A 24,072-nucleotide genomic window follows, 5' to 3' on the forward strand; every position below is an offset into this window, starting at 1 on the left:
GATGTTTTTTTTACCTATTGCCAATAAGTTGGATCATCGATCAATTGGATAATTGAAAATAGGAAAATTAATCAACATAATTGAGAAAATATCAACAAACTCTTAATCCCTGTAGCAATAAGAAATGCCATATCAAGCCATCTCCCCACTTTCCCTCTACTCATACCCCCTCCCCACTCCACCCAAGCCTGCCCCACCTCAATAGGTGGTGAAGGGATTACATACTATTATTGTTTCTTAATCAAAAGATTCAGCAGGATTCTTAATTGAAATTAAGGAAACTAACTTAATTCTTCACACTGTGACTATTTACACATGGTTTAACTGTTTACAGGTATGATGACAACCAATTGTAAAACGTGGCTAAAAAGGAAGGGGTAGGGGGGGTCGTTCCTGTTAGAAATTTTGAGAAAATAGAAAAATATTTTCCTCCAACCCTAAACTTTCACCCAGCATCTCATTCCTCAGATGGAATGCTCTGGTTACACATCTAGCCCTGACACGCTGTCCTCTTCCCTCCCACCCCTTCCCCACCCCTCCCGATTTCCCTACTCCTTTTTTTATTTCTTTTCCACTTAAATTTCTTTCTTCATTTCCACCATCGTTCCTTCTTTACAGTTTTCTCAAAACCATATCTTTTACCTTTCCTTCCCGTGATCTTTTGCGTGCTCTAGCCCCCTCCCCCCTTGGACACCTTGTTCCTCCCTTCGACTGACCCCAACCTATGATATAAAGTTCAATCCTATAGCATTAGTAACAATGATAAATACAAGCACTGTGCAGCCAGAATAGAACCTTAACAATGACCCTCACAGATATGGGAGAACAGAATACCAGATGGTCGGTTCTGAGATAATCTATTACTGTATAGCGTCCTCTAACTAGGACAAAGTTTTGCTCTGTTCCCTCCAATGAGCCCTATTCATGAACTCAAAAAGTAGTAATCGATTTGGAGAAGAAAAAAAGATGGTATAATTTCAAAGGTTGTTTAAGGAAATCATATCCCACCCAAAATAAAAGGTGTTATCACCAGGGAAGCTGTTGTTTGGATGAATCGCTGTTTCTTGGACAAGTCTATGCAAGTCCTCGCTCTAAACAATATCCTTGTTGTCTTGGTAACTCAAGTTCACCCGCCCTCAATTTTATTCTTCAATGCACAGGTAAATATTAATGATAATAGGCTTTCTACAGTGAAAGGCGTAACGCTGCATATTGTGTTGAATCCAACACACGGTGACCTTTAACGTGACTATGTAATGATCGTTAACATGTGCTGGATGTAGTATTTCTGTTTATTGTCTTTAATAAATTTTACGAGTAACTTACCGTGTGCTATTTGAATCATTATATCCGTGATAAACCCAGCTAACCTTGCGAGAACATTCTCTTCCCGATGTTGCCTATAGCGAAACAAATTGAGCATATATTAGTCTGTTTATGAATGCAGGTACCATGATGCGATGCTTCGGGTTGCGGCGTTATTTTAAAATGCCCCTTTCAAGAATAGATACGGCAATTGTATAAGTTATGGTAGCTAAAGGCCGTCAGTATTCTACACACATTTAGCATGCTAAGATTTGCTAAATATTTCAAATTTTTTAAATGTGTCTGTTATGATTCGGCCTCTCCACGTTTTTTCCCAGAGAGAAGAGATCACACAGAGTTAGACCCAGGGGGTTGGAGCCCGGGGGGGGGCACTGTGGGCACGTTTATTTTTCCAAAATAGCAAATGTGCCCTACTGGCAAATAAAATGTGCCCCTTTGATGAAAAACTGTCTTTTGGATATCTTAAGCCTTTGTTAATTTTAATATCTAATTTGAATTATTTATTTTTAGTCTGTACATGCTATTTTTAAAATGGCATCCCATATCTTTTTGTAGCACGGTTAACAATTAAACAACCTCAATAAATAGCATTGATAGCATACTTACACATCATATATATTTGAGTGATATGGCCGGTGTGTATCGGTTTATAGTATAACGAGTGGTGGTTTTGGAATGAGAAAGTGCCCCTCTGATGTTGTGCCCCCCCCCCCACTTTTTGGAAGCTTCCTCCCCCTCCTGGTTAGACCAATTAATATCGAAGAGAAGAACAAATGACACGAGGGTGGCATTAGAAAATTATTGTTAAACTTTGAACATGACTGACCATTTTTTGACTTAATAATAATAGTAAATAATAATAATAATAAATATTAATAATAATAATGATGATAATAATAATAATAATAATAATGATAATAATAATAATAATGATAATGATAATAATGATAATAATAAGAATACTAATAATAATAATGATAATGATAATAATAATAATAATGAGGATTTATAAAGCGCAGACATATCCACCGATAACATGGTGCATCACAAAATACCCTGGTCAATGATGACCTGTCAAACATAGAGACAATCCCTCCACATGGCAGCAGCTAAACAGTGCCCGGCTGACAGTTTTATCTCACATGTCCCCATTTTATACAACCTGTGTGAAGAGAGGCAAAGGAGAAAAAGTGCCTTTCCCAAGGACACAATTCAATGATTTGGCAAGACTCGAACCTGCAAGCCTTAGATCACAAGTCCACTGCCTTAACCACTTGACCACAATGCGTTCTCTAGCATATTTAACAGAAATACTGATGGACGGTTTACTCCCAACAAAATCGCAATTAATAAGGAATGACGACGTCAGGCACAACCATGAAATATTAACAATATAATAAAATATAACACTCAATTTGTTTATGACACAACACTTTAGTGTTTTGAATTAAAAATTAGAAATTTGAGAAATCGGCCATTTGGAGAAAACGAATGGTTGTAATAACAAAACACGGACGGATCCAGGATCTTAGACAGATGGGATTTGGCCCTATAGCTCCCCCCCCCCCCACACACACACCCAAATACTCTATATCCATGTACAGGGTCTGGGGGTCCCTCGCCGAGAATTTCTTTTGAAATTTGAGACTCCAAATGATCTACTCTGAACCGTATATTTAGAATATGTTTTCTTCAATTATAGGTTCAAACGCAAGATTGTATTTATAACCATTTTTTTGTCTTTTTTGTAAGTGTGTGACCCCCCCCCTCCCCCAATCTCATTCCCCTGGATCATCGCCTGTATTAGAGGTCTCGCTTTAATTATAGACTGAATGTTATTCGACGATATGTAGCTATTACATGACTGCAGCTGAGAATGTTCCACAATTAAGAGGCCAGCTTTTCAAAGAAGATACAAAACTTGAGATGGTATACGTGGTAGTTGTTCTGCATCACGCCATCCAACATATATATTCCCAAACAAAATTTCGTTTTGCGACAGTGGTCTTCAATTATTTAAGTTTTTGTATGTGTATATGCGCATGTACGTACGTGTGTGCTCGCGCGCACGAGCGCGCGCGAGCGGCACTTTAAAAAATACACTACCAATCTGAATATTTGGTGTCCGAAGAATAAAACTTATTGCAAAATACTATTATATTTTGCGACTGAACTGTAAACTCAAATTTATAGAAAAAAGAAAGATAAAAAAGAGAATGTTTTCGCCATGCTCGCTTCTTATAGTAGGATTATTATATAACTGAGGATGGACGAATCCTGATTCCCACTTTTACCTTGTTTTGATTTTGGGGAGGTGGAGGGGGTGGGGGAGGAGGAATAGGACGGGGTGATTGGTACCAATTTTTAGCAGTGTCACGAAGCATATTGGAATATAACGCAAAATGAGATAGCAAGTGTTTAAATTCCGACATTCTCCTCATGCCAGGGTCTCCCCCTCTCTCTTTTTTGAGGGCGTATACATGCAAAAATGGTGTCATCATACACTTCCCTCATTTGAACTACATTGTGCAGTACAAGCTTTCATTGTTTTTTAGGATATGTTATTAAAATGTAAATCAATTGGAAGACAGCACAAAAAAGTTGAAAAGGATAACACATTTTTGATTGGCTGAAGAAAGCATCGTTGTGAAAATTTTCATCCAATTTTCTAGAAAAACAAAAATTGAAGTTAAAATGTTTTGTACCAAAATGTGAACGAAGGCAAGCAGGTGTGATGTCATATACATTCTGGCTAAAAAACTTTGTTTTGCATAGAAAAATGCTAATTGAATTAGGAGCAAGAGTGACCATTAATTGATTTCTAGCAAATTTGGGGTTCAATACAGTTAACCTTTACTAGCCATGCAAAAGCATCGTCTCCAGTTGGAAGAAAGTACGCCAACATTAATATAACACTAAACACAGCCAATAGACATTATAATGCGGTCATTGCTAATGTTTCCCGCCATTCGCAATAATCGATATCACGTTTCAGGCATGCGCAGACTAGTCATGTATTACCCTATTGAGAAAAAACCGTTTGCTAAGCGCAGCAGAGTGAACATTGAACAATTATGACTTATAATAAATATATATTTTGCGTTTGGTTCTGCCCAAGTTGTAACTTGGTTTCTTTCATTCAATAAAGTACCATTTTTAGATGATATCTATTTCCCCGACAAATGAAATGATTCTTATTATGCGAGTGATAAAGAAATTGGTTTTGTTTCTCGACCATTTTACACATGTATAGACTTGTAGCACTGCATGGTATCATAACTTCATTTGCTCATTTCATAGGCGTATGGAGAAATTTCTCTGTTAGGCGGAAGTTTCTGACCTGTTCCATCCATGCCCATACCCAACCAAAATATCCATTAATTTTGTATGTGTATGTATTATAGGCAACTTGTTACTCTTATAGCCTATCGTGTAGGCCTATATAGTTTGATTGTTAATAGGGTGGGGTGGGCACAATTGCATACAGAGCATCCCATACTATGACCCATGGTCGAGTCAAGTTATTAACATTTGACCAGATGGGCCGTTTTGTGACGAAAGCATATCTAGATCGTGTAATTGGTTCATCTTTTGCAATTCTTTTTTATTGTTGTTGTATAATTCCCACCTATACTATGGTATGGTATGGCATGGTTTGGTATGGTATGGTATGGTTTGGTATGGTATGGTATGGTATGGCATGGCATGGCATGGTGTGGTGTGGTATGGTTTGGTATGGTTTGGTATGGTATGGTATGGAATGTTATGGTATGGTATGGAATGGTATGGAATGGTATGGTATGGTATGGTATGGTTTGGTATGTTATGGTATGGTATGTTATGGTATAGTATGATATGGTATGGTTTGGTATGGTATGGTATGGCTTGGTAAGGTATGGTTTGGTATGGTATGGTATGGTATGGTTTGGTATGGTATGGATTGGTATGGTATGGTATGGTTTGGTATGGTATGGTATGGCATGGCATGGTATGGTTTGGTATGGTATGGTATGGTTTGGTTTGGTATGGTATGGTATGGCATGGTAGGGTACGGTGCGGTATGGTATGGTATTGTAGGGTATGGTATGGTATGGTATAGTATGGTATGGTACGGTACAGTACAGAAGGTATTTTGGGGTAAACATTTGTGGTCGGAATTTGATGTCCACTAGTACCAGTAAGCTGCTTTAAACTTAAGCCAACTCTCAAGGCTAACATTATATCGAACGTTTTTCTCTCACCTTATAAAGAAGAAACCTTCTAAGCTATGTACTGTACTTATCAAGGTTAGGGTGATTTTTAGTCTGAACTATATGAATGATTAAACCAAAATATATCTCTTCCTGAAATAACCATGCTGCATGCACGTTGTCAATAAATGAATCAGACATTTCTCATTTTCATTTTATTTATCATATTCTGTTTCTTCCTTTTTTTCCCCCTTCTTTTTTGTACCTGTCGCAGTCATGAGATCAATAAAGAACAACAAATATATGACGAATGTTTTTTTGACGAAAATCGTGCTGTATATAAGAAAAGTTTAAGATAAAAAAAGAAGACAAATTCCTTTCATGTTTCAAGGTCATTTCTATAGCGATAAAAAATGTTTCCTTATCAGCATCCATCCTTTGAGAATTGTGCTTGCCTTGATGGTTTAACATCAATCGAGGCTTCCTCGGATATTTTTTTTAAACCGACTGCTAATCAGACTGCACGCGACTGACTCATTTCACTAAATATAACCTTGAAAGTTAGGCAGTTGCAGATCCATCAATGTCATTCCATGTATCTGATGCATAGTTTTGTCCAGATGCTTCTTAACTCCAAAAGAGATCTCTCTGATAAAACATGTAATGATTGGAAGCACAATTTTGCTTACAGACCGTCAGGTAAGGTAAGGTAGGGTATTTGATATATATATATATATATATATATATATATATATAGGTAGGGTATTTGATATATATATATATATATCGAATACCCTACCTTACGTACCTTATGTATATGTATATATATATATATATAATATATATGTAATATATATATAATATATATATGTATATAATATTAAAGAAATGGAGGTAACCACAAATGCAAATGAATATATATAAATAATTGCAATTGTAGTGAGTTGGAAAATCCAGAACAGTGAAAAAACTTCAAGCCTCCACCGGGATTCGAACCCGGGCCTCCCGCTTTATATGCGGACACCCTAACCGATACAGGTGACAAACCCCTACAGTGGAATCACGACCTTCCTTACCGGTTTCGAACCTCTGGACATACAATCACCGTTCATAGCCTAGTGATTGGATAATCTTTCCGTTATCTCCAAAAGTGACTCATTGTACGTCTGTGATGTCAGCACGGTAGTGTAACCGTACCAAACGGTTACATCTTTTCTTTACAGGAACACAGTAGACAGCAGATCGATGAACACTAGCCGATCATATACCCAGTCTCTTTCGAGGGGACCGGGTGATACGGTACCTCATTTGAGGTAACATTGCCATGATACGGTTACAATCTCGATGTAAGGGGACTGACGTTGAGAGTGGATCAAGTTGTTTTGTTTTCGTGCAAAACGCTCCATGGGGTGACTCTTCCCTTTAAAGGAGGCCTAATATGCTATTCTAATCTTCTTCTTCGATTTATCCTTGAAACCTTCTAGATATGAAATGCTTGCTTATTATAGCTGTCAATATTCTACTCCGTTGGAATTTCATTAAGATGCAATATCATTTTACTCTTTGTATAAATGATCACACATACACACACAAAATAAGAATACATAAACACCCTCGTCCAAATTAACCTGATGACATCAGCTACTCTGCGGTTGCCAGATGTATTGACAAAGTATTATCAAATTTAAAACAAAATAAAACAAAAACTGTTAGCAAACTGCTTATCCACTAAAGTGCCTGTATGAGAATGTGTAAAAGTAGGTGGGCATGACGTTTCGATCCTAGCAGGATCTTCTTCAGAGGCTGAATGACAAGTAACAAGGGACAAATACAAACACAGAATACAGATAGGTTGAACAAAAAAGAGATTGATATAAGAGGAATAGTTGACAAAGGATGGAGAGAATAAAGAGACCAATAGGGGGAAGATGAGAGGTAGAAACAGACAGAAAGACAACAGACTTGATGATTCCTCGACAAATTTTATATGAGAACATTTGACAAATGTTGACCTCAAATGACCGTCGACCTTCACTGATTTCAATTGCATTCTTGTACTGAGTAAGGGGGATCTGCATGTCAAGTATGAACTTACTTCATCCCAGCTTCACTGTCGTGTTTGGAAGGTGTTCACTTTTCATACCCTGGCTTCTGTTAATATCACTCGTTTCATTTGGAACGGCTGGTTTTGTAAGTCTAGATGAAAACATCTCCACCATCTATCAATATTGTAACTGCATCACCGGACGACGGAGATATTCCTGACAGCTGAATAGGTGAGTAGAAAACAATTGCAAGAACAAACTTCATCGAAAATATAATATTCTTTGAGTATATTGTTTTGTGTTTATTATGAAATCATAGGGTGACCATGTATATTTAAGTGATCTTCGGGGTTGAAAACAGGTATAGTCTGGTCGACAACTTTCTTCGGTCATTGCACTGCTAACACTAACAGTATCGCATTGAATAGTCATAGGCTAGGCTATATTACCGTTATATTCATGCTAGGCATACTTGGTAGCCTAACTCAGGGACCTATTGTAAGTTAAAGCGTATAGATTATTTATAGTAGGCTTATACTAGTTATACAACTTACAAGACAAAAATATCATCAAATAGGACAGCAGCTTGGACAATAATCATATTACTGATTATGCCCAAGCGTAATTTAGACCACCAATAAACTTTGCCTAGGCTAGGTCCAAGCCTACCATCCATAAAGGGCCGAATGATTCTTCCCATACTAATAAACGTTATGCCAAGGCATTTGAACCATATTAGTAGGGCCTAACTTGGGCTTTCTAATTTAGACTACAGCTATTTGTAAATTTCATGCAGACCTAGGATTTAATCTAGTTTAGTAGTCTAGGCCCTACCTAAAGTTAACAGTTAATGTTAGCTGAACTTTGTGCAAGCATTTATAAAGGTGATTTCAACATCGTTCTAAGAAAGCTACTTTTAGTATATAACTCCTTTTCGCAGAGGAAACTTTCTAAAATAATTTTTTGTTTTACATGATGGAAATCATTTTTGTAGTTGTAAAGCTGGAGCATTTAAACTCTAAAGTCTTTTGTTATATATGTAGACAGAGAAGATGCTCAAGAGATGTACAAATAAAAAATAATCACTTTCTTAATTTACTGAGATAGGATAATAGGTCGGGCGACAAAACTGGTATCTAGGCTCTTAAGATGGCATGAATAGGGGGTTGGATTTGTTAAGTTTAAAGCTTCCTGCATATCAAACTTTTCTACTTGAATCTGTACATTTACAAGGTCTCTTCCCATCAAAATGTTTTTATTGGAAAATATGGAATGAGATTTTGCATCTCCCAGTGCTTTTGCTATGTACGGTGCCAGCCTATGCAAGCATTTGTGAGCCATTTTGCTTTGTAATGTAAGTAAGGGTGTAAGCAACATTACAGTTAGTATTGTGTCTAAAATTGTTGTCGTTGTTTCTTTGCTGTGTATAACATGCAGCTCTACAAGGATTAAATGAGATCAAGTTCTGCTTGCATTCACCCCAAGTTTGTTTTTCACTGGTACATTAATTGGCCTGTATTTTTCTGGATGCATCTTCAAATCTAATGAGCACTGTTCTTTGGTTTGAAACAGTAATTGAAATAAATATTTCGATATTGTTTAGTTCTAGTACTCAGTGCCATGGTCAAAGTTGTCACACAACGGGATCAGCTGAGAATATGCCTAGTTTATGAAAATGTAACTTTGAGCAAAAACCATACATTTGCATGAAGCATAGTTCAAACAAGCTGTACAATACAACAAACAAACCAACAAACATTAAAAGATTGGATGGATTGACGATTGGTTTATATATAGTTCATAATAACAATGAACAAGCTAAATACTACCCAGGGCAGTCTTTCAAGCTGTTTACTCTTGAAAAGCAAGTGCAATCATAAACTGATTTCAATTTCGTAATGAGCTGTTTTATGTTTGTAGTTTTGTATTATGCCAGAACAAAAGGGGATACTTTTTTATGATGATGAAGTAGAATAAAGCTGAATAATATCACTTAACTATGTTTTTGTGGCTATGAAAATGTGACAGTGAATGTTATCACAGAAAATGAAACACAAACTAATCATATGATAATCATAGTTTCAGAAAGGCTTGGCTAAAAGAGAAAGTACATTAATGAGAGCAAATAAAAGCCTGCATTTCATTACCATGTACTTTGGTAATATAAACAGAATCTATTCTGATGGTTATAACACAGTTTTTTTAGCATATAGGTTTTGGCTACTTGCAAAAGTTGTTGTTTGTTGTATTTAATAAAGTTCTGTGGGAAAGACGAAAACCAAAAATCTGTATATATAGGGAACTTAAAATATACCCATATTTCCAAATATATTGATTTCTCCACAAAAGTATTTCGCAGAACTGATACACACACTATTACCCCATAAGATTCTCAAACCTCCTACACTGTATGCAGTTTCTCCTGTTTATATCTTCATACTGCCATTGCAGCTTTATATGCTTCTATTAGCCATGATTGTTGTGATATGAGTCTGAAATCTGAACACGGATATGTTACTGTTCATGTTTTGTTTGTTTATTTTTTTGTTTGGTCATTTTGTATTACCTTTTTATTAACCGTGAAAGGAACTAGTAAATCCAGCCCTATGTATACTGGATTCGAAAATCTTGATGGTAACAGAGGTACAGTAATATACAGGTGTAGATACTTGTTTGCATTCTGTCTAGAATATTGCCTATTGTATGGAAGTGTTATTTTTCGATATCACTAAGTATGTCAGGTCAGGGCATGAATTGCACTGCAAAGTAGAAAATTCTTCAGTATTAGAGTATAGCTACTGTACACTAGACAAGTATCTCGTGGTGAAATTTAGGAAACTATATTTTTGTAAACCCCTCTTACTCTCTTCCTAATAGGATTCCACTCAATTCATCCTCATACGTACATGTACACTTTACATGTCGTTTAAAAGACAAAACAAAAATAGATCATTGGAAATATGATTTCTCTGTCATCAGCCATAGGTTGCTTAGTCTGTGCAGAACCCCATGTGCACTGGATTTTGTGCTGTGTAGTACAATAGATAACACTGTGTTGGCAATGTAGCAGATTAAATAATAGTCTACAGTGCTTCATAATATTTTGTGGTTTTTAACTGTATTCAACTAAGGAAATGTCAGTATGAAGCAAATACCAGTTATAATGGGTATATAGTATACCAATGGACCTTAAAGGTAGTCAGTATAGGCCCCAAATTAATAGCATGCTATAATTGCTAAGAAGTTTCTTCTTTAAGTACTTTCCTGGGAGGTCTTTACTCTCCAAAATTGATCTCAGACTTATTTAAGGAACACACAAGGTGACTGAATGTCCCAGTGAGGATAATTTCCTGGAAGGTTGTAATAAAAACAGTTAAAGAATTTTGACCAAAAGTGACCATATTTGAATATCTAGCATATTTGGGGTCAATATCCATCATAGATATTCCAGCACTTGACAGACAACTGTACTGTTCTACACTGTACTGCAAAGAATAATATTCCACACTTGGTTTGTTGATCTCGATCCCTAACCCCAAGATATTGGTTGATTGAATGGAACCGAGTTTTGCTGGCTAACCCCTATATAGTACAGTACTGTAGATCGCAGTACTGAAGGTGGTCTGTGATGTCATAATGTCTCTTGTCTTCTCGGACTGTTGACTTATCCGTAGAACCTATAAAACATTTGGAACTGCTTGCTTTAGCTCTCAAGGTTCTCTTTAGTTAGAATTTCATCATTTTGTGTATCTTCTTCATAAAAATAGTTTTTACCTCTACGAATAAACAAGATAAAAATTAGAAAGAAAAGAAGAAGAAAAAAATAAATTCCAGCTGAATTACCTTGGTGATATTACACACTCTGCAGACCATTGCCAGATGCATTAATTAACATAATACATTTACCAATAATTTTTTGCAAAAAAACCCAGATCATATCTTTGTCATAAGAATGCTATCAAGATGTGGTTTTCATTTCAAAGAAGCATACAATTTTCAGCACGCATGTTTATTTTTTAAGCAATTAACTTCAGCCACCGAAAATTCCCCATAACTGTTACCATATACATGAACTGCTCTTGTTAGGCTTATAAATTGTCAATATTGAAATTATGTTCTCAGGCCATGTTTGTTTTCCTAACATATCAACATTGTTGATACAGCTCGAACTATCAGGTAAAAAAAAAAAAAAATGTGTTTTCCATGCAAATTTGTGTTTGCTTGGAAGTTTTTGATGGGAAAGCAAAATATTTTTCGAACAATGTATGACTTTTATTGCATATATAATCTTTGATTTTCCAAAAATACAGGAAAAGAAAAAAAAAGAAAGAAAAAAAACAACATTGTCATTACTCTTTAGTCATGTTGACATTTTCTTTCAAGGAACTTAATATCTCTTCCCACAAAATGTACTGTACAAGAGCAGATCACGAAATATGAGCACTGGTTGCTTTCTTCACTTTTCAAAACAAGCCGCAGTATAAAATTTTATGCGAACCACTTTTCTGTCGTTTTGTATCCGGGGAACTCAGCTAATAGCCTGTGTTTTAGACTATATAGTCCAGCCACTTGATTTGTTGAACATCAGTCTTTTAAAGGGTCATTATCTCAAAACTTAAAAGTGATTATTCCCCCAGTCAGGTCTCCGTCGAACATTCATTAACTTAACGTAAAAATGAAAAAAAATCTTGTAGGAATACAATCTGTAATGATTGCTGGTGGATTTGAAATGTCTACAACTTATCAAAATTACTTTTTTTTTAGTGTCCAAAGTCATCCGCTGAGATTTTTTTCTTCTATTAATGTGTTCATCTTTAAACCAATAAACACTGTACAACAATAAACTGTATGTTTTATGTAACTATAGCTGTTTGCCTAGTCTAAAGAAGATCTTGGCAAGGAACGAGGATGTGTCAAGCCCTTTAACCTTTGACCTTTAACACATTTACTGTATTTGCTTTTGATTGCGTTGTAGATTTAGAAGATACCATTACATCCTTTGGCAATGTTCCTTAGGCCATGCATACATATTTTTGTGTGAACCCAGTTCCTTTCACAAAATTATCTTGTTCAGTAAGAATGTGTATCTGTAACCACAAGGTCAGGATGGTTGGGTAAGATCATGATTCCTGTTTTCCATTGATGTAAACTGCTACATTGGAATTGTAGTGAAGACCCATTAGCTCCCATGGGTAAAGATACTGTATCAAAACAAAGTTACAAATATACAAAGTGAAATACTATATGCCAGTGGGGGAGAGTTGATAGTGAGGTGAAGTGATTGATTTTAAACACGTCAACAATTTCAACTAATTTCTTGTTTATCATCCATATGTATGGCAGAGAGTTCACTTGAAGAATTTACGATATTAGACAATTGTTGTCATTGATCCGTAACATGGATGTGCTTTAGAAGTAATATTGTGTCAGTATTGTCTGTCATAGGATATGTATATGTGTATGGTTCAGCTGCATTAGTAGTAAATTATGTATTTTCCTCCATTGAACATGTGAGGGGTTTATCATTACATTATTACAATTGTGTAATCTGGTTGGAAGGAGGAAGAAGGAAAATGTAGTGATGTCTTATCTCAGTGACATGACTTAATTTACACATACTTACTACTCTGGCGTTTTTGGAGCCTAAGTACGCTAATCAGCCACCTGCCAGCTTTCCGCAGGGTAGTTTATTTCGAAAAAATAAAAACTCATGAATATTTGCATCCTACGAGAACGCAAGTTTAAGATTTTAAGCACTACCCCAGTCGTCGTCGTCACATGAATTGTCAGACGCCGTCTGTTAGCCTGAAGTCAGCACTTTCTGTCGAGTAACTTTCTTTCATTTCGCTGGAGGCCAAAATTGACAAACCACTATTTAAATTTTAATGATGTTTTTTTTCCCCGAAAAATATTGGGCATTTGGAACAGTACTTGTACGTTACAAAAATGAATATAAACTGTAAATATTATATATGTTAATGCTTTTTGTACATGTGAGCAAGTACTGTTACTAGAGCCCTATTTATGAAAAGTGCCATCTAATTCCTTAATTATTTAAATTGTACGCTGAATATGGTATACTAAGGAAGCAAATAAATAATTTAATAATGCAACCCTCTGTCAAGCCATACACATAAATTTCAAACAAGCTACACTTGATATGGAAACCTCGTTTTGAACTTGAGATTTTTCTCTTATTGCAGACTGGAATAAATAGTTTGAGATTGCCCGACGACTGTATTGCCCACATTTCACAGGACTTGTTTTAAGTCACATTTTGAACATGATACGGTATATACAGTATATAATAGGCTGTGCAAAAGCTTCATGATGTTTGTTGGACACGGTGAAATAAGGTTTTCTAATTCTTCAGCAGTGAGTGAGTGATTGATAGATAAAGCGCCTGCTTCTGCTGGCAATCCGCTAAAATCTAGAATTGATTAGATTTCAATGAAAACGGTTCGTCAAGTTTTTAATTCGTTTGCTTCAATCAGGAAGGAATATATACTAGGGTAGTGACTGACTAGAATGCATATGATTATGGATATCTTGCTCACAGAGTTATAAACATGTATGCAAATATTAAACCCCCTACATCAATGTATTTTAGCATAATGTTTGAATTTTTTACCAATTAATTCAGAAGTAGTCGTTAACACGATGGATAATATTTTGGCTCCCATGTTTACAAGTGGGTGTGGATGGGTTCTGTTTGTGCACAACATCATTAACTGGTTCATTTCATTTACTTGTGTTAACGAGTGTGTGACTAGAATGCATGTGATATCTTGCTCACAGAGTTTATAAACATGTATGCAAATATTAAACCGCCTACATAAATGTAATTTAGCATAACGTATGAATTTTTAACCAATTAATTCAGGAGTAGTCGTTAACACGATGGATAATTTTTTGGCTCCATGTTTACACGTGTGGATGGGTTCTGTTTGTGTACATCGTTATTAAACTGGTTCATTTCATTTACATGTGTTAACGAGTGTGTGACTAGAATGCATGTGATATCTTGCTCACAGAGTTTATATACATGTATGCAAATATTAAACCGCCTACATAAATGTAATTTAGCATAACGTATGAATTTTTAACCAATTAATTCAGGAGTAGTCGTTAACAGGATGGATAATATTTTGGCTCCATGTTTACAAGTGTGTGTGGATGGGTTCTGTTTGTGCACAACATCATTAACTGGTTCATTTCATTTACTTACAAGTGTGAACGAGTGCGTGGCTAGACAGTTCCACACCGGCTGAGTTATATATGTCGGAGTTACGTATTTAAAGGGTTTTAACTTGTTGAAAAAATTGCCATATGTTTGCAAGAACTGGTATACTATGGAGAATCCGGCCACTGGCTACAGATAATATTCGCAAGCATCGTGGACTATTAATGATGTCAATATTTAAAAGACGTCTCGGAGAGGATAGAGGTGATAGGAAGTTGGTTCCCACTATAATAGCTAGACTTTCCAAAAGTATGAAGTGACCATAATCTGACTCTCTAGCATAATTTAGGAGAGCTAATCATGATGACCTTTAAAGGTGAAGGAAATTCATTAATTTGAATCAATCAATCGTGATGATTTAGTCATCCTGCATGGCATGGAAAGCTCGGAATGGGTTCTAAAGCGAACGAGTGGCAAATAATTTTAGCGTTTACACCCCTGCGCAGCCACGATTGTTGTTTTCCCATAAAAGATATACGTATACAAAAACTGCTATGTACACACATGCTTTATATTGTGTAGCAATTCGCGCCGTTTTGCGTATTAGCATTTTGGCCATGGGATACCTGATTATAAATTTGATTCCCTGACAATGAAAGTACTGCCTACATACAGGAAGGGAGAAATATCACGGATAGATCAGTATACATACATCTATGTACACCTGTATATAACAAAATGTGTACAGACAAAGTCAACAGAGGGAAGAAAACATTTATATATATATATACTGTACATCTCTGCGAAGGTGGTGAAGTTGCTGAATGATAAAGATGTTCAAAAATCTAAAGAAGGTTCTTCTTTCATTAATTTTCTTGATATCTCAAAATAGAAATAGACTGCTATGTACCCACATGCAATATTTGTGTAGCAATTCGCGCCATTTTGCGTAAAATATTGGCAATGGGATACCTGATTATAAAGTATTCCCTGACAATGAAAGTACATGCCTACATACAGGAAGGGGGAAATATCACGGATAGATCAGTGTGTATATATGGACACTTGTATATAATAAACTGTAGACAAAGTCAATGGAGGGAAAAAAACATTTATATACTGTACATCTTTGCGAAGGTGGTGAAGTTGCTGAATGATAAAGATGTTCAAAAATTGTCATAGTCTAAAGAAGGTTCTTCTTTCATTAATTTTCTTCATATCTCAAAATAGAAATATGAAGTCCTCAAAAGAAAGCTTCTCAAATTCCATTTGAAATAACATAATTAATCTCTTCTCCTCTACTGTGACAACAATGGTTTGGGAAGGAGAAAAGTACATCGTACCATTATACATTACTAATGGTACTTCATGAAATATGTATGATAATGACATCTAACTGGTTTAATTTGGCGATAATATCACCGGGGAGCCTCCATCACTCGAGAAACATCTCCATTACGTACAAAAATTATTAGTAAATGACAAATATGGCCTTCAAATTTTGTGCGAAATCATATCTTTATTGTGTATATATCTGATGATGCAGAAAAAAATTGGATCACAAATTGTGAAACTCAGTTGTAGTCAAGTTTGAAAGGCACAAAAATTAATTTGGATTGTCATCTATAGAAAAAAAGAAGATATATAAAGGCATTGCTATCAGTTCAGCTTGTACTTTTATAGCACTTCTTGGGAAATGACCCTTTTAAACATTCTATGCTTGTCAACGAAAAACACACTGACCATTTTAGGTCAAAAGTTTTGGAAAAATATAAAACTTTTCTGTCCTCAGAAGATGATGTACACAACTTGGTAAACGATATCTCTGTAACCATATATATATCTCTTAGCTTGATGGATATGAGTCAAGAGTTGAACCAGTTGAGGCCCTGTGATTTGGACCTTTGATGGACCAAGGTCAAGGGAGGGTCAGACTCTGTGCTTGTGGCTAAATGTGTAATAACTTGCAGGTCGGGTGTTGATCTGGTTTTAACTGCTGTCGTTGTTCACTAAAGGGTTACACTGCAGTTTGACAAAATTCGTTTGCCGTAAAATAAACTGACTTTCAAAAAATTGTTTGTTCTCAACAGTAACTTTCTTGCGTAATGATCAATCACCCAGAGCATCTGTTTGCAACAAAGACTTTGTACAGAGTTGTAAGATACTGTATCTCCGCATTTAAATTTGGTATGCAAGAACATATGGCGTGTTTGAATAAATGCTTGTGAGCGATTTCACGCGGTAGTTCATGTTTGATTCAGAGATCTGTCAACAGTGTGGATCATTCGCATGAGGATGGATCTGATGGTACCCTCTGTAAGAATGCTATAGATCACCCCCCCCCAACCCCCGCACTGGTTGTAACCAAACAGAATTATCCACGAGTATAATAATAGTATGAATAAAATGCAACCATTTACAAAACTTTTGCCTTGCATGAAAGAACAGAGATAACATGGAACTAAAAAACACCCTCTTCATAATGCATAAATTTACAATTATTACGACGAGTATTTCAATGAATTATGCACAAAATATCTCATACAATTCCATACCGCAGGTGCTGTTATGTTCATTGAAGAATCCTACAGACCTGTTTAAATCTGTCTGTCATGATGATGGCATACATGTATGTGTGTGTGTGTGTGTGATGCCTTTGTCCGAAAACTAAAGAGTATGATGGTTGAATTTCATGACTTTGCTATGTAAGTACAGTTAGAAGTACACAGACATTTTGTAACATGGAGGTTAAAGTTGCCCAAAGGTTGTAAAAAAACTTGCAAACAAGATAATGAGGGGGAGGGGGGAGGGGGGAGGGGGGAGGGGGGGGGAAGGTCAATCTTGCATGTACATGAAATATAGGTCTATCTTTGTGCAAGTACTGTTTTTGTCAACAGTGTTCAAATTTTACATCTTGTGTGGAGTGTTGTACAAAATGCAAGAGGTGCGCAAGGGATCGTATGAACCTACTGATGTTTGGGTTTAAAGTAAAGAAATAAACATACTTAAAGCGGAGTCCAGGGCAAGGGGAAGGGGGTGGGTTGGAGAGACCGGGGGATGGGTCATTACCTCCATCGCCAGTCGGAGGAATGTCTTGCATTCAGTTTGCGAAAAAAATGAGAACATTCCTCTGGACCCAAGGTGACATTAGATCTATAGGATGCAGTGGGTGGGATGATGTACAGTACCATCCCCTATTCTGCCACATGAATTATATAATTTATTGGTACTAGTACTACCTCAATGTATTAAGATCACTTAACAGGCTTAATTATAGTCTACATATATTTGTCTCAGAATGCACCATTTGTCGTCTTTAATATTATGTTCAACATTTTTTCCCCCTAAGATCTGCATCGCCATCCTCCCCTTTGCCATACCCCCTCATCGCCACATTCCGCATCGCCATACTCCCCCATTGCCATACTCCCCCATTGCCACCCTCCCCCATCGCCACACTCTCCCATCGCCATACTCCCCCATTGTCACACTCTCCCACCACCGCACTCCCCCATGGCTGCCCTCCCCCATTGCCGCACTCCCCCATCGCCACTCTCCCCCATCGCCGCACTCCCCCATCGCCACTCTCCTCCATTGCAGCACCCCCATCGCCACTCTCCCCCATCACCACTCTCCCCAATCGCTGCACTCCCCCATCGCTGCACTCCCCCATCCCCACACTCCCCCATCACCACTCTCCCCCATCAACATTCTCCCCATCACCACTCTCCCCCATCGCCACACTCCCCCCCATCGCCACACTCCCCCATCGCCACACTCCCCCATTGCCACACTCCCCCATTGCCACACTCCCCCATTGCAACTCTCCCGCAGTGAAATCCTGGATCCTCCTTTAGCCCTCTAACAATGGTTCATGCGTTCACCCAAACTCAGTTGGGAGAATTTTAGAATTTAGCCATCCCCTCCCCACCATGCATGCCATCGACTCTAAGTAAAACAACGTGTAATATCAATCAACAACTCTCACAACCATTTTAACACCATTGACACCAAAGTTGTTTATCAAGATAAAGCTTAATTCCTTTGTCTAGATTTTTTTTCTGTCTAGCTGTGCTGTATACACTTCAACACCCAATAACCCTGCTGTATTCCTATTAAAATACATTGTTAGATTGTGCCCATTGAGCTTAATTCAGTGGGTGCATATCCAAGGAGATGAAGAAGGCTTTATTCGCTAAGCCCAAATTCTTTTTTTTTATTCTGTCACACTCTATCCCCATATCCTGTGGATACATCCTGCTGCCTCTTAAAGAGGAATGCGATGATCGTACTAGATTGTACAGACGTGTAAATTATTACTAACCTGCCCGGTATTAGTCTCACAACAGAGACACAGCATGTGCATTTCTTGTACTGTACATATCTCTTCTGGAAGTCTACAGTACAGTAGGTGTCCCAGACAGGAACTTATGGCTTTAGTCAGCCTGGGTAGTTTGAAACCTATTTAATTCCGTTGCAAATTAAAGATCTGTTAATCTTTGTCAGGCCTTTTTGTCAGGCGTTTTTGTCAGGCATTTAGGGATCGGCATCTCTTTAAACTGTTGTAAAGTGGTAATTGTGCCATGCTCCAGTTGGTCTGTCCTTGAACTGTTTCCTTGTCTGGCTTCGTCCAACTCGTTTCTTTCTTTTTTCCTTTTTTTTTCTTCCGTCGTTCCCAAAGTCATTTCGTAATGAGCCGTACGTAGCTATGCCGAGGTGGAGAAGCGTGTGTAGGTAAGTACACCTCACCTCGGTCTGGGGATGGTTCGGATAATTGACACACATAGGGAGTATAAAAATGTGGGTTAACAGAGAGACCCGACGCATAGCGGAAAGCAAAACTAGGTTTTACTCAGTGGATAAGTCCTGTTCTTCTCTTTAGGAAGCGCATGTATCTAGGTTGAATCGGAAGGTAGGGTGATTATTCACCTATGGACCTACTTCATAGATATCCCCTCCAGTGAAGCCTGGCTGATTAATACTGCACATGATTTTTTCGTTTACACTCGAAGCTATTTCTGATTGGCAGGTACGCAGTGGTAGTGTTTATAAATGGACTGATACGGCTATAGCAAATTTATAAAACATCTATGGATGCTTGTTCGCATTTATCTGTCAAATGGTTTGCGATTCAGAACAGCTCCCTCCCTCAGCATGCCTACAAATAGAGAAAAGGATTCTGGGAGCTGATCTTTTATCTTTCAATCTAGGTTCTAATCCCAGTTGTAAATGTTTCTCGGTAAAATTTCTTTATCTGCAGTAAGTTGGTATTACAGTAACCACTGTCAGTGATCGGGAGCAAAGCGTGACTACTGTTGTAACCCACACTACAGTAAATCTGCATTGAGATCAGCTGTGGACAAAACAAGTAATCTCCATGTTAGATCCTAATCCTATTAAATATCTTGCATGCACTTGGCTGCGCCTCGTTGAATGGAACATTCCATCTTTCAACTAGCATGAAATATTTGCACTATTGCACTCATAACCATGCATTATTTGTATACCATTCCATAAAAGTTAAGTCATACATGTATATATCAGAGTGCAGCTGTACAGTACTTTCTTAACATTACCAAGTGAGGACAGCTAGACTCAAATGTTGTGATTCATCTTCTTGTTTTATGCAATTATGTAATTTTTTTGGATGGCACTAATAAATAAATTCCATTCCACCCTCATATGCATGTCCTTAAAAATATGCCGTTATTCCACCACATGTTATTTCAGTAAATTTAGTCTATATTATTCTTAAATTACCTTAATTACAGTTATCTTAATCATGTATCTGAACAGCATAAAATCAATTTACAACATCCTTGTAGAAATGTGGCAAAAAGCCACAGTTGTACTGTATGTTTAGTGAAAGATATATACTTGGAAAGTCAAATGTAAGTCGCAATGTAAGTAGAATAAAATAATTAAAATGCCAACTCAGATACTGTAGTTCTATGGTGGTTAACAGACAATGCTTTGCATATATTAACCTTGGCCTTGCTTGCCTTGAGTCTTAAATACCTTGCTAAAATTTTAGTGTCTTAAAATCAAGGAAAACTGGTTTATTTTTTTATTTTTTATCAAGTTGAAAGTTTCTCTGTGTCCTTTGTATTTTGCGATCAAACACAGCGTTTTCATTTATATACCATAACTTCCATGATTCATTCAAAAAGTCTAATTTGTTGCAATTTAAGGTTTTTTTTGCCTCTCCCTCAATTTTTTTAAGAAATTGTTAGGAATTCCTACTGCTCTGTGTGAAAAGTAGGATGTAGGATGGGTATGGAAAGGAAATGTAAAATGTTAATTATTCTTGTACGCTAGTGACTGGGAGTGCACATGTTGTTTGGAGACAGGTAACTTAGTTGTATTCAAATGCACTTTTGAAGTACAGCCTGCAGCAGTATTAGAATAGCTCTTATGCCCTTTTTTTTCAAAATTAAGGGCTGTCAACCAACTTCGAAAGTTGAGCTACTTGTTGCAATAGCTCTCTTTTTGACGATTCATGTGAAAAGTGGTAATTTATGAATCTTTTTTCTGCTCTACATTCGTTGCTAATATCGCTAACCACCGAATCCCCATCATAGCCTGGTCTTTCTTCAGGTAATTGCTTAAATCCGATGGAGAGTTAAAAAATGCCTTGCAACAAACACCCTTTTGCAAATAAGGTTTTTTAATCCACGGTCTTTGCCTCAGGGGTAGGTATAATTATGCAGATTATGACTAACGTTTACTGGGACCTCACTTTACACCCAAGGCGATTAATTTCTTTAAAGTTTCTTCTACATTGAAGTATTTTAAATCTCGATGATACAGAGACATTTTTTTTTCCACCACTGGGATCTCTTGAGTATGCTGGCAAAGTTATACATTCAAGGGCTTGTGCAGATTTTTCCTTTTAGAGAATTTTTTTATTAAATTCTACTACTGTACTTCATTGTTATTTCTACATTTATAGGTCAAAGGATTAGAGGAGCCTGTCAGCCAACTGAATAAGTTTTTATGGGTACAAACAGACCTACAGTAACAGAGAATACCCAATTGTATTACTCTGATTGGCTGATGGTATAAGTGCATATGTATGTACCTGACAGGCTGGCATCCCCCTGGTACATTTAAGACGATACATTTATGCAATAGCACAAATACTTTGAAATTTACCACAGTATTGAAATCTCTTTCGTAAAATTTGGACCCAATTTAGGGCACATAATTAATCACAACAAAATTGAACTTTGCTCATTATTTGTCAGAGAGGAATGTTAAATGTAAAGTTCATGCATTATACATATAATCAACAGTAATGTTCAGTCAATGACCTGCGACTCCTTTGAAAACATCTGCCATGTTTTGAGAATCAAAATCATTGTCAAAACTTTCTCCCTTGAAACGTTTAGGCGCTAAAATTGATACATTCCAAGATTACAAAGCGTGCGCAGATGTTATAGAATTCAAGTAACATGTTCATACTTTATCTTTAACCTTGATCGCACAAACAAAAAGAGAGAAAGAATTGGTACATTGCTTTTATGATTGATTTTCATTATGCAAAGATAAATGTAACTTGAATGAATTTCAGATTGAATTTGAATAAAAAGAAAAAGAAAAAGAAAAGAAAAAAAACCAAACAATTTCTAGGAAAATATCATGAACCTGAAGACCAGCTGGCCTGATTCTCTCTGTATTATTGAATCTAGCAGCTGAGGAAACAAGAGTTTGAAAAAATATTTATGTACGCATTGTTTAATCCCTTTACAAACGAATATTATTTCTTTCTGGTGTTCATGGTGAAAATTTAATATTTACGTCGCTCCTCTGTTACCTGTCTCCCCTCAACATCTGCACTTTTCCCATCTACCTTAAAACTACTATTGGAATATTTTAATAGCAAGTCTGCGCCCTCATTCTCTGGGCACCGCCTCACTCATTCCCCCTTCCCTATCAACCATTCAGGAGACGTACTACGTATTTCTAGTAACAGGATCAGGTTTTTTTCGTCTAGGTAATTCAGGACTTCTCTGTCCTCCCAATATTTTTGATACCGTTTATTTTCCTCTTGTTTGTTTTCCGTCTAGTCTCTATGTATATATATATAATTTCTATACAGTGTGTCATTGAATTATGGCAGCATCTAAAACATGAAATTACAGTACTTTTAACGTAAAAAAACATCACTCTTTGAATTGTTTGATATTAAACTAACGACAAGGAGGGCCAGATCTGGTGTATTAATTGGTATCATTATTAATCTTGATCACAGTTAGTTGGATGATCTGTAGCCTGTGTTGATACTTTGCAAGCAACAGGGAAGTACTTTTCGTTTTGAAAATTTTGAACAACCGAGGTGAGCTGGCTATGTTACGTTTGTTTCCCATTAGAACAGACGTGTATCACATCTCCACTGCCAGGTAAAGGATATGTATATGCACAGTTCCTTTTTACTTTCACTGTCGTCATTAAAAGTTAAATTCAGAGCCCACAGGGAGCTTTCAGACTTTCTTGAAAGTGACCCTGAATGTGACAATATGACATACTTTGTAACATCAAAGGTTGTCTCACCTCGGTCCGAGAATGCCCTACTTCACAAAGTATTAATGTCACTCATTATTTTTACTATGCTTCAAATTAAAGCTGTACGTATTAGCGTGGTAAAACTGACATCCGTGGAAAAAGAGAAAAAGTAATCTAAGCTGATAGCAGAAAACCCCATATCAATATATTTCTCCCCTTTATAAGCTCAATATTTTTGCTGTTTGAAATGGAGACCATTTCTCTTACTAAGATAAACCCTCTCTTACATGTAGTAGGATGTGAATCATAATAGGATGTCTGTCATATCATCCTAGTATTAGCTCTCTTTTTAAAAAGCTCGTTTATGAATTTGTATCATCATCTTTTTCTTGACTTTACACCCTTGAAACGTGATACATTTGGGATTTAAAGTTTGCTAAGTTTTCTTTTTCATTTAGAATTACTTCCTGATGAAACATGCTTGTGAGAATATTATTATTCGTGCAAGGATAAACGACGAGTACTGTACGTAAATTATATGAAGAAAGCAGACTTTTTAGGTCAAATTGCTTTTGATGACATCACTATCAACTTATATATAGTCACAAAATATCACTAAATTTGCAAAAAGGATGTGGGTTTGACTAATTTTAAATGAAAAGATTGAAGGGTGCATGCTTTTAACATTAAATCAAGAGAGTTTCATATTAAAAAGAAAGCAAATGTAAAAACTGGTATTGATTACATCATTTCAAAAATTGAAAGGTGGTTAATGCATGAAACATACAAATTATGCAAAACATGTATGAGATTTGTTACTGTA

General features: G+C 36.6%; 1 protein-coding gene across 2 annotated transcripts in view; it reads left to right on the plus strand.

The window, feature by feature from the left end:
- The first annotated feature begins 7,669 nt into the window (after positions 1–7,669).
- LOC139966114 (oxysterols receptor LXR-alpha-like) overlaps positions 7,670–24,072 on the plus strand; it is a 210,205-nt gene continuing 193,802 nt past the window's right edge. Inside the window, exon 1 of one of the 2 annotated variants that reach the window (XM_071968841.1) lies at positions 7,670–7,792. The gene's annotated coding sequence lies outside the window, so the exon portion shown is untranslated. The remainder of the gene's footprint in view (positions 7,793–24,072) is intronic. The other variant, XM_071968849.1, reaches the window with a different exon arrangement.

The sequence above is a fragment of the Apostichopus japonicus genome, chromosome 1 (genome assembly GCF_037975245.1).
Source record: "Apostichopus japonicus isolate 1M-3 chromosome 1, ASM3797524v1, whole genome shotgun sequence".
Taxonomy (NCBI): Eukaryota; Metazoa; Echinodermata; class Holothuroidea; order Aspidochirotida; family Stichopodidae; genus Apostichopus; species Apostichopus japonicus.